Here is a 16,310-nt window from a genome sequence, read left to right as displayed (position 1 = left end):
CATAACAGATAATTACATTTATATGACAATAGGGCAACATAAAGTAAATAAAACAATATAGACCTATACAGCTATTTATATACACACATACGTATACACCCAGGAAATCATTCTTCAGTGCATTTTTTTAGATCAAGATCGTGATAATATGTGCTGCCTGGTCCGGTTCATCTGGCTGGGTCAATTGTCTCAAATCCCACTGCTCTTTAATTCAAATTCCTCAATTCCTGGATTGGGACTGACTGTATTTCTGTCATGGTAACATGTTTCAGCAATGAAGCAAAAATAAAGAAATAAAATGTAGCGGAGTTTGAAGCAGCGGCCGGCCACAGCATCTGCATGCTCAGCCGTTGGTTTGCATTTAAATAGTTATGGAAATGTTCGATATGGGATAATGAGAGTGAGAGAGACAGAAGAGATGACTGGTTTCTTTCCATTATGGTTCATGTAATTTCTCAGAGTGAGAGAGGAGACAGATGGGAAGGATCAGAGAGGGGAGACGGTAAAGAAGGCGGCTGCTCGTCTATATTTAGCTACATGTTTATACAGTGAGATTTGTATGTTAAATTCCACACTGTAGCGACGACTATCATGTGCAAGTTTGCTGATTAGTTGGCTTTCTTGTCAGAGAGGGTGCAAACTTTGGCCACAGGAACATTTCAGAGATGACTGGTTTGTGATTGGTTTTGGTTTTATAAACAGTAGTTTGACCAAATAAATGGACACTCAGTCACAGAGATCAGTGTTCATTAGAAGCTATGAACTTGGCTAAGGTGGAAACTGACAAAGATGCGCAACATTTTGGACCTTCATCTTATTTCCAGCTGTGTAGACATGTATATTTATTACGCCATCCACCTTTATACATGTCCACTCCACCAGAAAAGCCACAAAACAATCACACAGTGGACAGAGGAAACATGTCAATTCATCAACATACAACTAATTACATATTAGGTGGAATTTAAGCAATGACATTTTGTAGGTTAACTAATTCAAGACAAGGAACCAATTACCAATTCATTACTTCTTAAAATTACTATATCTAGTCCTTTAGTGAAATATTCAGAATCAATGAGCATACAAATATATGGCCATTCTAGGTGTATGTGCACTGGAGGTTTCCACATCATACTTGTGTAAGTTGCATTTTGGACCACAATGGACTTCCAAACTCGATGTGATGTTACAAACTCCTGCTTGTACATACACATCGTAAACTCAGAATTAAGGTGAGCACAGAGAAAGCATATAAATGTGAAAACAGCCTTCTCCTCCTGTCAAACTCTGTACATTCATCATTCTGTACAGTGAAGCTCAAACATTCACGTGAAGCACAAATAAGCACAACACATTGTGTTGAGTGGAGGAGGACTTTAAAATGTGCTTACATGTAACCTCTAATAGCTGACTAAACCGTTACCCAATGAGAAGAATCGACTAACATGATTCGGTAGCTGCAATCTGTCACTAGAGATGCTCCGAATGTTTGGCAACCGAAATGAATTGGCCAAAAATAGCAAAGAAAGCACTTTTGGTGTTCGGCCTAATAAGTCAAAAGACCAAATAAATTTTACCGAACAATTACGTTTACATATCATCAGTGTGGAAGCCTTTTAAAGTATCTGAGTGTTTTTGTCACTCGTCTCTGAGAAGACGATTAAGCTAGCCGCACCTAAATTTGGAGTGCACACATATTCAATCCTTTATGGTAAATCCACCGAAACGGACCTGTGCGAGCTGACAGGCAGGTTAGCAGTTAGCTTCCAGTTAGCTTCCTGTCGTTTTCTCTCTTTTCAAAGTGTTGCAGTATGAGAGTCCTACCTGAAGAGAGGCTGTGAAGTCCTCATGTTATGCGATATGAGAACCACAATATTATTTGTCATATTGGGTCGGACTTGATGAATTTACACGTTACAACGTCAGGTTTTCAAAATAAGGTGTCTATACAGTTTGGAAATAGGATTAACTGGATTATATTCACAGAAAGTATAAAACATATTACATGTGTTCATTAAAAGTAAATGGACACATGTAATTTACTTTTCCGAACTCTCTCGGGCCTCAACAGTGTTTGGACACATTCAGAATCATTAGTGCTTGTTTGTTAACATGCAGCTCACTTCATTTCCCTTTTAAAATGTATATTTTAAAGGCTCATTATTACAGTGTTGTATTTCTCTGCAATGTAGCACAACGTTATTAATGTTACTTGTAACATTCTTCCAATCCGATTCATACCACAATCTCAGTCAATCGGGCAGTCACTGTCAACTTTAAAATCTGTTCTGCTCTCTGCTGATGTCCTCCACCCCATTCACCACCAGTTCATCAAATATAGGCCCAGTCATGTTTGGCAGAGGTCCTCTCCTCATCACATCCAGTTTTTTTTCCATCCCTTCAACACCACCACCAGTGTCTAGACTCGATCAGGGCGTTTTCTAAACCACTACAATCTCGCCAACCCCTTTTAATACCATATCATCATGATGGGGTCTAACCGCCAAAGACTTTTTCCATTTCACAAAATTCATTGTACACATGTCAATAAAGTCTCCCCTGATTGAATTAAAAATCTTTAGCCTTAGTGGAAACCTTCCTATTTATTTTAAACAGATGATTACATATTTGACTTTCATCCATTAATTAGTATGCCGTGTGCCAAGTCTACAAGTTTATCATCTTTGTCTCTTGCATTATAATAACAGGTTGGGTGTAATATCCACACAAAAAAAATCTGGTTTTGTGTTGAATCCAAACTGTTTAAAGGTACCAAAACGACTCCCATCCCATGGGCTTGTGCCTGCTTGTCTGAGTGGGTGTTATCAACGCCAAACACTTCACTATCACTGCAAGTAAAAAACTAACTCCGATATGGGATAAAGGCAGAGGCACTGGCAGGGTTTAAGGGCAAGTTTAAGTTTTTTTTTAAATGGGTTTAGACAGTTATTCTATTTGCTTGAAAGTGTTTGTTCCTATGTTTTGTCTGCACAGATCAATTTTAATCGGTGTCCAATATCCGACAAACCACTGACATTCAACTATCTGCAGACATGAACTCAATCTTTCTGTGAGTACTGGAGGGTTGTACATGTGTGCAAGCCTGCAAAACATGTTTGGCGTGGTTCTGCACTGAAGCCTGTGATTTGTATGCGCACGTTTCAAAAGGAGAAAGCAAAACTAGCCATGGGTTTGTTTTGACATAGATGTGAGCTAATGAGCAACTGGCGGGGAAGAAGACCAGATGTGTACCCTGTTACACTGTAAACCACCAACCTGAGACGTCTTTGCATTCCAGTAATTACTGTAATTTGTAACTGATTAAAAGTATGGTCTCCACACTTTCCCAGCTACATGTAGGCTTAACATCTACTTCAGTATTTGATCCCATACATCCAGTTTCTCAAAATGCCTTCTGATCAACCACAGAGCACAGGTGTGAACTTGTATGCAGTTGCGGGCTGCACACATGGCTTCTGAAATCCAGCAATAAAAATAGATAAAACATTAGTACTATAAAAACAATTAATTTTCAACTCAAAGAGTTACTCATCCAACTTACCCAATAAGAACTGTGGCAGATCTCAGAGTAAAAATCATTCAATGAATAATAACTTTGTTCCAGATTAGGTGATTTTCAGATTTGCATGTTTTTAACAGTTTATAAAAGAAAACAGAAGCAACAATCTCAGAAATGTGTTTTTCTGTGCCGTTTATCTCTGCAGCACCTCTGTTTGCCATCTCGGAATGTTGGTAACTGATAAGATCAGTGTTTCGTGTAAACCATGCCAAGAAAAATGCTTCTCCACTCTTTTCTCATATCAAGTACCCATTTCCTCTTTTCTGTTTTTCTTTCACGTTTGTCTTGTTCATTTTTTCCCCCTTCATCTCTTATCTTACTTGTTCTTGTCATCACTTTATCCCTTCTCCTCCCCTTTTCCTACACCTGCAAAAAAGTAGCTTCACAACAAATTTAGACCAAAGGTTTAGGCCTGTATTCAACTGTACCCTATGCAAACTATCATACTCTCTGCATATTAATGATATCTTGATAAAAATCACACTTCATACTACACAATCCCCATGGAAACAACCAAAAATGTGGCATGATTTCTCCATGACAACCCCATAAACTGTGAGAATTACACTGGGTGAACCAATCAGCGCTTTCGAAAGAAGTTTGGCGTGACCACCATCATGTCACAATCAATTGGGCAACTAGTTTCTCTCTCATCAGTGTCTTAATCTGTCTTTCAGACACAAACATTCAGAGAGTTTGTTACATTACATCTTATTGAATGATGTAAGTTTCCAGGTGGGCATAGATATCCTGAAAATGCGCTAGATCCTAAGAGTTGTAGGTCTACAGTGGTGAAATACAGCCAAATCTACACAACAGATGCCTCAGAGCTTCTTTATCAAACATATAGTAACATCACTAACTATGAGGTAGGATATGAAGCTACCAAAAGGTGCTGAGGTAAAAGGAAGTACACCTGGTCTACACTAGACCAGTCGGCCAATTAATCGGTCAGATTTTTGACATTTTGAGATAATCTGCATCAGTGGATTCCTGCACCCACGAGGCAGATAAACAAAAAAAATGTCTGCGGACACATCTGCAAGCAGCCTTGTCGGTGTGGCCACTGTGCACAAACCCCTGTGAGTTTGGGGAAGGTGGTGAAAAAGTTCGTTTTGAGCCAAACTTTCCTCAGTCACCATTGTCTGGTCTTAATGTTAACACATTTATCCAATCCTAAGTGACAGCAAAACTAATATAAACCCAATATTATATATTACATGGAATTGTACAATTTTTGAATTGTTGGGGCGGCTGTGGCTCAGGAGCTAGAGCGGGTTGGCCGTTAATCGGAAGGGCGGCGGTTCAATCCCGGCTCCCCCAGGCTGCATGTCAAAGTGTCCTTGGGCAAGATACTGAACCCTGAACTGGCTGTTCCGCCAGTGTATGAATGGTGAATGCAGATGTAGTGTAAAAGCGCTTTGAGTGGTCGAAAACACTACAAAGGCGCTATATATACACACGGAGCATTTACATGACTTTTTTTTTTATTTTGGCATTATACACTCACCTAAAGGATTATTAGGAACACCTAAAATTTCTCATTAATGCAATCATCTAATCAACCAATCACATGGCAGTTGCTTCAGTGCATTTAGGGGTGTGGTCCTGGTCAAGACAATCTCCTGAACTCCAAACTGAATGTCAGAATGGGAAAGAAAAGTGATTTAAGCAATTTTGAGCATGGCAGTTTGTGAAATACTCAGACTGCCCGTCTGGCACCATCTGCTCAGTTACTGGGATTTTCACGCACAACCATTTCTAGGGTTTACAAAGAATGTTGTGAAAAGGGAAAAACATCCAGTATGCGGCAGTCCTGTGGGCAAAAATTCCTTGTTGATGCTAGAGGTCAGAGGAGAATGGGCCGACTGATTCAAGCTGACAGAAGAGCAACTTTGACTGAAATAACCACTCGTTACAACCGAGGTATGCAGCAAAGCATTTGTCAAGCCACAACACGCAAAACCTTGAGGCGGATGGGCTACAACAGCAGAAGACCCCACCGGGTACCACTCATCTCCACTACAAAGAGGAAAAAGAGGCTACAATTTGCAAGAGCTCACCAAAATTGGACAGTTGAAGACTGGAACAATGTTGCCTGGTCTGATGAGTCTTGATTTCTGTTGAGACATTCAGATGGTAGAGTCAGAATTTGGCGTAAACAGAATGAGAACATGGATCCATCATGCCTTGTTACCACTGTGCAGGCTGGTGGTGGTGGTGTAATGGTGTGGGGGATGTTTTCTTGGCACACTTTAGGCCCCTTAGTGCCAATTGGGCATCGTTTAAATGCCACGGCCTACCTGAGCATTGTTTCTGACCAGGTCCATCCCTTTATGGCCACCATGTACCCATCCTCTGATGGCTACTTCCAGCAGGATAATGCACCATGTCATAAAGCTCAAATCATTTCAAATTGGTTTCTTGAACATGACAATGAGTTCACTGTACTAAAATGGCCCCCACAGTCACCAGATCTCAACCCAATAGAGCATCTTTGGGATGTGGTGGAACGGGAGCTTCGTGCCCTGGATGTGCATCCCACAAATCTCCATCAACTGCAAGATGCTATCCTATCAATATGGGCCAACATTTCTAAAGAATGCTTTCAGCACCTTGTTGAATCAATGCCACGTAGAATTAAGGCAGTTCTGAAGGCAAAAGGGGGTCAAACACAGTATTAGTATGGTGTTCCTAATAATCCTTTAGGTGAGTGTATATCAGCCATTGAAAAACCTGCATCAGTTGACCACTAGTTTACATCATTTGGAATAAAATTAGAACAACAGTCTCCAAAAAAAAAAAGAATAAATACTCTCATTCTTTTGCCAACTTTTCAACCTGGGACAATTAGTGGTGTTCTGTCCCTTTTAACTGACCAATCAGACGGGTCTCTTTCTGCAACACCCCAGAGAAACACAAGTTAAGTGTCTGATGAAAAGGTTAACCAACACTCGTAAAGTAAAAGAGGCTCATTTACACAGAAGAAAAGGAATCCCTCACACACACACACACACACACACACACACACACACACACACACGACTATTGAGAAAGAGCAGACACACCAACACAAGTCACAAAGAGACGGACTTTCCAACCTCCCCTTGATTTACAATCCGTCTTTGTCTCGGGACCAGCGCACTCACACAATGCTAATGGCAGCAAAAAGGACATGGTTCCACGCCTAAAATGGTCTCATCGCCAACCCCAGTGAGCCTCACAGTGACAGGAGCAGAGCTGGAAAGTTGGACCCTGACTCACTTTCTACCACCAAGCTGCCTTTCCTGCCCCCACTTCAATTTGTACACACATCCAATCACACACGCAGTACTTCATCACAAAGTCATCTACCCTGATAGTTTCAATTTTTTTGTAGCCTCTTCTGCAACTACCAGAAACATATGTGACGCTCTAACATAATTTTATTCAACAGCTGTGGGAGCCACAGGGGTCTTGATGATTTCAGTGTTTTTAATTCCAGATAGAGGGATGTGGGTCTGGTTAACTAATGTTTGATTTGGCATTTTCATAACATTAGTTAAACATGAGAGGTTGTGTAATGCGCCAGTGCAATGTCCACTCACGTGTCTTGATCTGTTAAAAAGTAGACAGATAGCTTGAAACATTTCAAGTGATCTACCTTGCAGCATTGTAAAAAAAAAATAAAAAATAAAAGTTAGGTCACAGCTGAACTGTAACATTAAATATGTAATAGTAAATATCATTTAAAAACATTTTTGAATAGCCATAAATTCAAATCACATAAACAGAATAAAAAAAAAAAAAAAAAAAAAAAAAAAAAACTTAAATTGAGAAAATTCACAGGTGGCTAAAACGGTAATAGTGAAGTCAAAAATATATTACGCATTTATAATGTCCTTGTTTAAATTCTGAACTATAAACTCAACTTTTAGCCCAATTTATTTAGTCTAACTTCACCTTCACGCTAATTATAAAGGACATGGAAAGTTTGACCCACACACGCATCTCCAACCCACGCACATAAACAAATTAATGGTAGTTACATAACAGTTTCTCCAGCTGTAATGCTGGCTCAGAGGAAAACAGGTGTGCTAAATACAGGACTATGATGACATTGCCAGCATCTCTTTACACAACAACATATCATAAACTGTAACAGCCAGATGCACCACAAAGACACATCTTGGACATTTATATTCAAACTGTGGTTAACCATAACATTAAACACACATGACAGAAATAAAGGGTACATAGAGTAAAGGAGAAAGTGAGAGATGGAGTGAGAACAAGGAAAAGGAAATATGTCGAGAAGGGTAGGCCTACATAGAAATCTGGCCTCAGGCATAAAGTGGGCCTCACATAAGTGACACACACTCCAACTAAGAAGTGACACATAAGGAGAATGAACGCAAAGTCACACCAGCATTTATGACACTGAAATTCAGGATCAAATCTAATTTTAATGGACTCGCTCCCCAGCGTGATTAGACAGCTGTGCAAAGAGGAGAAAGTACGCTAGTTTTGAACTTCTCTCTCAAGCACTTTTCCATTTGTTACACACCTGGCACAAAATTACAACTACCACTAGCCAAATACGCAGGTGGCTGGTAGATATGCTTCACTCAACAGCTCAAAAAAAAACTATGGTAATCTACCGAGTGGCTGGCAAGTTTTGAACGTACATTAGCCGTTTGTGGTGCTCTTAGTGTGGGCAACCAAGTTCAACACTCTGAATGCCTTCCAAGAGGCACTGTCTGAAAACGTGCACCATCATCACCATATTTAAACAATACAGTCTTGTATTAGTCTTTTCTAGTACAATCTGTCCCATAATCTCTGATTGTTACCTTCAGCAGAGACTCCAGTCTGCAGTGTAGCTCCAGAATGATACAGAATCACATTAGAAACATACCAGTTTCACTTCTCTCCTTCTGTCAAGATATACATGCTCATTCACATCAACTCCATTCGGTCAATTTCCAACACTAATATTTGTAGCAAGGGACAGTTATCACACCTCCCATTATAATCAGACAGGTCCTGTACAACAAACCCATTCATGGGAAGTTGACCCACGTCAGACCCTCGCTGAGTCCAGGAAAGAGGGTGAGCGGACACACGTTGACCCATTCATATTGATATAACAGAATACACCCCCCTATAACACCCTGGTGTCAGTCGGTGCTATGACCCTGCATGTAGTGTGCTGCTCACACACTGGCACTCATTCATTCAGTGATCCATCCATTCTTTCAATGTGCAGATGTTCAGACAGTAATAGATCTTTTGTCAGTTATGGTGCTGCTAAACCACAGCATCATTTCCATCCATCCAATGTAAGATTTATTCCAAATTCTAATTTTGAAACCAGCACCTGCTCTTTAAAAATTATCTCAAAGACACATTGTATTTCTTAAATTCTGCTACAACATTATTTAATACTCTTGTGAAATCGTGTGTTTCTCCAGCACCTTTCTTTCACCTACCCCAGTTTTAATGGCATAAACATGCAAAAACAACATGCTCCTTTTCAAAATTAAAGCGCAGCATCACATTTTATAATTGCGTGACCTTCCTAGAGTTTTGCATATACTTACATGATTGTTTCTATAACTTCTTGTCTTTTGGACTTTTAGTTTCATAAATTCAAAATAATAATTGAGAAGTTTAGATATACCACTTACCTTGGGGTAGGCATGTCTGTTTCATGCTTGCATTACAGCATATAAAAAAAATAAATAAAAAACAAGATATGTTATGAGCTGTTTATTTACATCAGTGTATATATTTAAGAAAGCTGTTGTGTACCTTTTAATTAACAAAGTGTCTTGTTAATGTGTAAATACATTTTATTTTGTCAGTGTTTAACAGCTAAAGTCTGGCTTTTGTGCAGCCGACAAAGAAATAAAACAAGTTAAACTATTTTATTGGCACTTTTATAAGCTTATATCGACATTGTTATTTGTGCCCGTAGAACAAAAGCATTGATTGTGATAGTGACAGTTATAGACCAAGTTCAGAAGTTTGTTGTTTATATGAAATTAAAATATATACTGGTACGTGTCTCGTTGTCACTCATAATCTTAAACCAAATCTGGGTAATGCAAGGATTTGTCTGTGCCTCTTGAGAGATGCTTTGTTCAACAGCAGCATGTCCTGTCAAGTATTAATGCAGAACAATAAACATTCCCTACTGTCATCTAACCGCACAAACAAATGTGTAAATGAGATCTGACAAGTGCCCAGAAAGTAAGGGAGCACAAAAGAACGAGTTTTCTGCTGCTTAACTTGTTGAGCACTTTTGGAACTGCAGACTTGAATCCTGAGACTGAGGAAATATTAGTTCAATGTCCTTATGTTCGCTCAACAAAAACATCTGTGTCATCAGTAAAAAAAACAAAAAACCCACGTAAAAACTTTGAAAGTCCTTCGTTTGATTATATCATTCCTGTAATACAAAATAATGTAAAAACCTGGCTTATTCTGGCTGCTTCAATCATATTGCACTGCACTGGAGCTGCTGTGAGAAACAGTAAAATTGTAACCCATTTGTTAAAGTTTCCAATCCATTGGCCCATATTTTGCACCTCTGAATAGGAACTCATTAAAATCAACCCTGTCTCTGGACCTAGAGTGTGATTTCTCTTTTACATTTTTGTACCTTAGAAATATTCCTAAAGGAACACATTTTGTATCTCTTGGTGTATTAAAAATGCCAGGGTTTATTAAAAATACACCAAGAGATACAAAAACCAAGAGTTCACCCTAAAATGAAATGATTACGTTATGGGAACCTGCGTTTTGTCTCCTAAAAGGAAGGTGAGTCCTCACAATGAGACTGTATAACCAAATTTATGTCCCCCGCAACATGAGTAATACATGTCCACACACTAAGTTTAGAATACACCCACATACAAACACGCTAACAGACGTTTACAGAATCACACTGAAGTGGAAATACATGTTAATGCTGCTAACCTGACATATCCATTTCTACATGTCATGTTTGTTTGGCTCACGACGTACAGCATGTGATATAATTATAACTGCTGTTTGGTCTGATACCAACAACAAGTCATCTTCTCCACAAACACTAATTCAGTGACTTGACATTACCTCACCACAACTGAGGTCATCTTTACTCGTTACAATACCCTGCACTGACTGAAAGCCAGTGTGACTGAATCAGTAAGCTCACCCCCCCACCCCCGCAGCACGCTGAGTCAGCTGAACTAGTCCCATTATAATGAGAGAGACTGCGAATAGGCTTGTGTAGTGTAAATTAATACAAAAACTAGAATGATTAAGCTAACCACGCTGTCCTTTTGTGTTCTCATGACCTTTCATAGTTTATTAATCACTGCATTACTAAATTCCCTATGTAACTGTAAACTATGTAGTGAAGTTATACACTTAATTTTTTTTGTCATTTGATTCATTAATAAAGAGAAAAATGTTTGTCACAATCGCATTTAAAAATGTCTAAAAAGAAAGTGATAAAAACTCACATTTGAGAGGCTTGAGCCAGTACATGTCAGGCAGTTTTGTGCAACAGATGTCATGTATGTGTATCAAAATTGTGTTGTTTTACTATGTTTTTGGCACTAGCTCAGCCAGAAGTGGTTTACGTCCTGATCAGACCTTGGCATGAGTTCCAGCATGTGTCATGGTTGTTGATTATAAAACCAACACTCCCTGCAATTAAGCATGGGGCGATTCATGGACTTCCATAACAAGCATCTAACCTTAACCCTAACCCCCAAGAACAAGCCGCGAAACCGCAGTACAAGCGTGTGTGGGAGTATTTTAGACAGAGACCAAACGACGCAGTGCTCTGTAAGCTCTGCAAATAGGAAATGGCTTATCAAAGCAGCACAAATGGAGTGCACGAACACTTGAAGCGAAATCATGCCTGATAGCTTTGTCAAGGTGTCAGCATGTCAGGACCGCAAATCCTGTTTACTTTTTGTTTTTCCACACAAGCACAATATATAAGGATTATTAACATGAGCATTTCTGTTAGTAGTTAATTAAAATTGATTTTCTAAATGTTTCTTTATGGCCACCATGATAAAAGTAATTTCTGCACTGCTGCTGTTGATGATGTAACATTAGACTAAGCATCATATGGTCTGCCTTTATATTTTCTGTGTTAACGGTCAAGTATGAGTGAGAAAATGGCTTAAATTTACGTTACAGATTGTTGTGACTGTACAGCGTGTAAATTGTTTCAGTTATTGTCTTTGCCCAACACTGATGCAAAAATACATTTGCCAGTGATTATTATTGGTCAGCACTGTCAACACAGCTTGCTAGCACCACAAACTCCTGTATTATGATAAAGTACAGTTGAACTCTCGTAGAACATTTGTCCAGAATAATTTTTGTCCCCTCTGTCTAATTCCCTGATCGCAGTGAAAGAGTTGGCTTTGCCATTTTAAATCCTGGTGTGTCCAGGCTTTAATGCTGAAACTAGAGCTAGACCGATAATTATTTGTAATTTACTAGACCGATGTATCAATACAAATCAAGATAACAAGTTGAAAATCTTTGAGTTTTACAGTGTTGGTTGGACAAAACAAGACATTTAAGTATGTCACCTTTGGCTCTGGAAAGCCAAAACCAACAAATAAGACACTGAATGTCTGGACAGTGAGGACTAACCACTACGGATCACCAACTGCCCAATGCAACCCTGTGTTGCATACATGGGTGTATTTGCACAGTAATCATAAAAAAGGAAAACACTTGGATGCTTTGCATTTCTAACCTTTCAGACTGCCCTGTGCAGACTCACACAGCTCTGCGGGCTCCAGGTGCAGTGTAATCACCGTGTGGTCCATTTGCTTTTGACCAGGATAATAGGTGGAGCCTCACTGTGTTTGCTCTGCCACAATAAACATAAAGTGTCCTGACAACAGACAGTTATTATTACAACCACTGAGAAACTGAACCGCCTTCCTTTTCCCATTACAATCTGGTCAACCATTAATGGAGAGATGGGAGCAACCATGGACAAATAGGTGCACAAACAGGCTGGAATCCACACAGATCAAAGTGTGGCTAAAAGACGACATCATATATACATTTCTTGAAAGGAGGTATGACTTAAGGCGACAGAAAAGCCTATTCTACCCTTTACAAACCATTCATCAGTGTAATACGCATTTCAAATACTTTATGAATGTGAATGTTTAATTTTCTTCACAAAGTCATTATCCATGACCATATCTGAGTGCAAGTGCTTGTAATGCAATTGCAATGTTGAGCTTTCATTACAATGACACTGGAGAAGTGACAAAAAGAAAACAACTGACAAGACATTCTGTCATTTGCATATTTTACAAACTATTCATGACATGTTCAAATTTGAAATTGGCAACAAACTGAGGTTGCTATTAGTTGTAGTCTGCCAGTGCGGTTTCAAAACAATGCAGTCCATCAAGTTCTTGTATACTAAAATGCCAAAGTCGTGCATAAACATCATTATGTTGTTGCATTCATTGGACATTGTTTTTGATCTTCTCAATATCCTCGCTTACAAAAGGGCAGAAGGCTTGGTTCAAGAGCCAACTTATTCATCCATAAAATCATGGATATTACAGCACTCCCTTCCTCTGTAACCAATGCTGATTACAAAACATAGATTAAATGTTAATGTTAATAAAATGTTAAATACACAGAAAGACGTAACTAACCGATCTATGAGTTGAACTGGACAATCCTTTGCCTTAAGAGTGATGATTAAGAAAAAGTACTACTAGTGTTCTGCAGAAAAACTGTAATAGCACATAATGAGAGAAAAAGTGAAGACAAATACGCCATGACATATGATCCGTCAGACTGAAGGAAAGACACTCGAGCAGACAGACAGGCATTGAAATTTGAACACTGTTTGTGACATGCTTTTGATTATATTTACATACTGATAACAGGGCCTGCTTATATTTTCTTCAGGCTATAAAACTCATTCTTCCAGGTTCCAAGGTTCAGTTCTGGGGTAGTAGTTGTTGTCAGACAATAAGGATTTATGTTCAGTAGACAGACCGTGACACTAGCCACCTCAAATGGACTGATACAGTGCACACAAAAGTAACATACTGGATTACTAAAAGACCAATGAAAAGATGCCATGTGCATGTTAGCAAGAAAATAACTCCTTCAAGATATTGTCAGTATGTTTTATTACAAAATGGCTTTATATTTTTAAGATCTAACTAGGTGAATAATATCCCGGTCATTAGGGCGCAAGATTTCAAGCCACCTTACTCAACTATAAAGGAATTAAAGCACTTTCGCGGTGGTTTTGGCACATTTACATACATAGCCTATATACTTTAAATCCCAACTTACATTTTTGCAAAGCATGCTTACTGTTTAGGAAATTTAGATGTATTCGCCCTACTGTTTCAGACAGCCTTCATTTTCCATTCATTTCTGTACTATATGAATATTAAGTTGCACACTAATTATTAGATAATTCAAAGCAACCCTTAAATCAACCTGCTCTTTAACTGCCAGTCAGACTGCAAGTAATAGTTATGCTCAGTGTTTATTTTCTTGATTCATAAATGAATCATTTCAACAACATTATGTCAAAAACATTTAAGAAATAGTGAAAATCATGATTTCCAAGAATCCAAGTTGACATTCATCTTAACCAAAAACTGCAGACAACAAAATCCAGCGAATATTAACATTTGAGAAAATTTTAGGCATTTTTACCTTCTATCTTTTTTAAATGACACACGATCTAAATGTCAAGACCACAATTATGTAACTTTAACTGAAATTAATGCAGACTTTATAGATTCCCACCTCAACTTTCAACACTTTGCCAGTACATTTCCATATATTATGAATGGAAACCAATGGCTGCCTTGAATGGTAGAGCTAAAATAATAAAAGATTAAAACATCCGTACAAAAACGCTCAGCACGCTCAGCCATACATATATGTTGTTAAGGAGCTAAGAAAACATACCGATATGGTCATTTAATCGGTCAATAAACTTTTTATCAGGTGTCTCCGGGTAAGTGGTAACAACTTGGGATAAGTGCATGTTACAGCAATTCGGGTGAAGACCGATATGTCCTGTGTCATTTTATGGAGTCATATCAGCAAATGAAAGTAAACTAGCGTTGACTCCCATGCATGTTCTGTGATATGAATGAATCGTAAACTCGCGTTAAGCGTTAAACCATAAGATATCACAAGGCTCAAGACACAGCTAGCCTTCCGTGACAGTTAGGAGACTGCACTATTTGCAAACCAAAGTAAATAAGCCAAAAATATTTGTAATTTGACTATTTAACTACTGCAGAGAAAAACAAAACCGTAAGCAGTCAGGAACTTTGAGGAAACAAACACGCTCTTTGTATTCCTCTTAACCTTTATAAACTACAAAACACCAAAACCAGTGGATTAATCCTGACAGAGATGGAAAGGTTTGTTTTTTTTCCCCCGGATAAGTAAAAATGTATTTAACTTACCTGCTCTTCGTGGTCACCTGCGGCGGAAGAAGCCATGTTGAAGAAGTGTGCAGCCGCGCTTCTCCGGCTCACAGGTAACTTTGATCACAGGAGTTGTTGAGGAACAACGAGCCAAATCTTCGTACAGACTGTACAATAGTCGCTATATAAACGCGCAAGAGGAGGTGACATTTGCGTACAGCTTCACTCTCCGACTTGTTCCTTTCAGGGGTCCCACAGCAGCCCGGGCAGAGCTGTGAAAGTGTCGGCGTGTCCTGCAGGAAACTCCAGGTGAAGCGGAGCAGTATGCAGCCCCAGCCCGGCGTGACTCTCTGGGAAAACCCAACGCATGGTGGCACCATTACCCTCATCCTCATTTAAAATATGCTGTAATGTTTGCATCGAAACACACGAGGGCAGTGTTGACAAAGCAGAAAGTGTTTTGCTTCAGAAGAGCCTTGGGAAATGACTTGTTCGCTCAATTTAGACCAAATCATACACTGTTCAAAAAAAATAAAGGGAACACTAAAACAACACATCCTAGATCTGAATGAATGAAATAGTCTCATTAAAGACTCCCTTCTTTACATAGTTGAATGTGCTGACAACAAAAATCACAAAAATCATCAATGGAAATCAAATGGTATCAATGTCTTCCTCTTGCAGGAACTGCTGACACACTCCAGCCACATGAGGTCTACCATTGTCTTGCAAGGGGTCCGAGGATCTCACTGGTACCTAATGGCAGTCAGGCTACCTCTGGCAAGCACATGGAGGGCTGTGCAGCCCCCTAAAGAAATGCCACCCCACACCATTACTGACCCACCGCCAAACCGGTCTTGCTGGAGGATGTTGCAGGCAGCAGAACGTTCTCCACGGCGTCTCCGGACTCTGTCACATGTGTTCAGTGTGAACCTGCTTTCATCTGTGAAGAGCATCCAGTGGCAAATTTGCCAATCTTGGTGTTCTCTGGCAAATGCCAAACGTCCTGTACGGTGTTGGGCTGTAAGCACAACCCCCACCTGTGGACGTTGGGCCCTCATACCACCCTCATGGAGTCTGTTTCTGACCGTCTGAGCAGACACATGCACATTTGTGGCCTGCTGGAGGTCATTTTGCAGGGCTCTGGCTCCTCCTGCTCCTCCTGGCACAAAGGCGGAGGTAGCGGTCCTGCTGCTGGGTTGTTGCCCTCCTACGGCCTCCTCCACGTCTCCTGATGTACTGGCCTGTCTCCTGGTAGCGCCTCCATGCTCTACACACTATGCTGACAGACA

Source organism: Micropterus salmoides, unplaced genomic scaffold (genome assembly GCF_014851395.1).
Source record: "Micropterus salmoides isolate LMB-PRFRI ecotype aquatic unplaced genomic scaffold, ASM1485139v1 Ms_hic_scaffold_21, whole genome shotgun sequence".
Lineage (NCBI taxonomy): Eukaryota > Metazoa > Chordata > Actinopteri > Centrarchiformes > Centrarchidae > Micropterus > Micropterus salmoides.
This window is presented reverse-complemented; position numbering follows the sequence as displayed.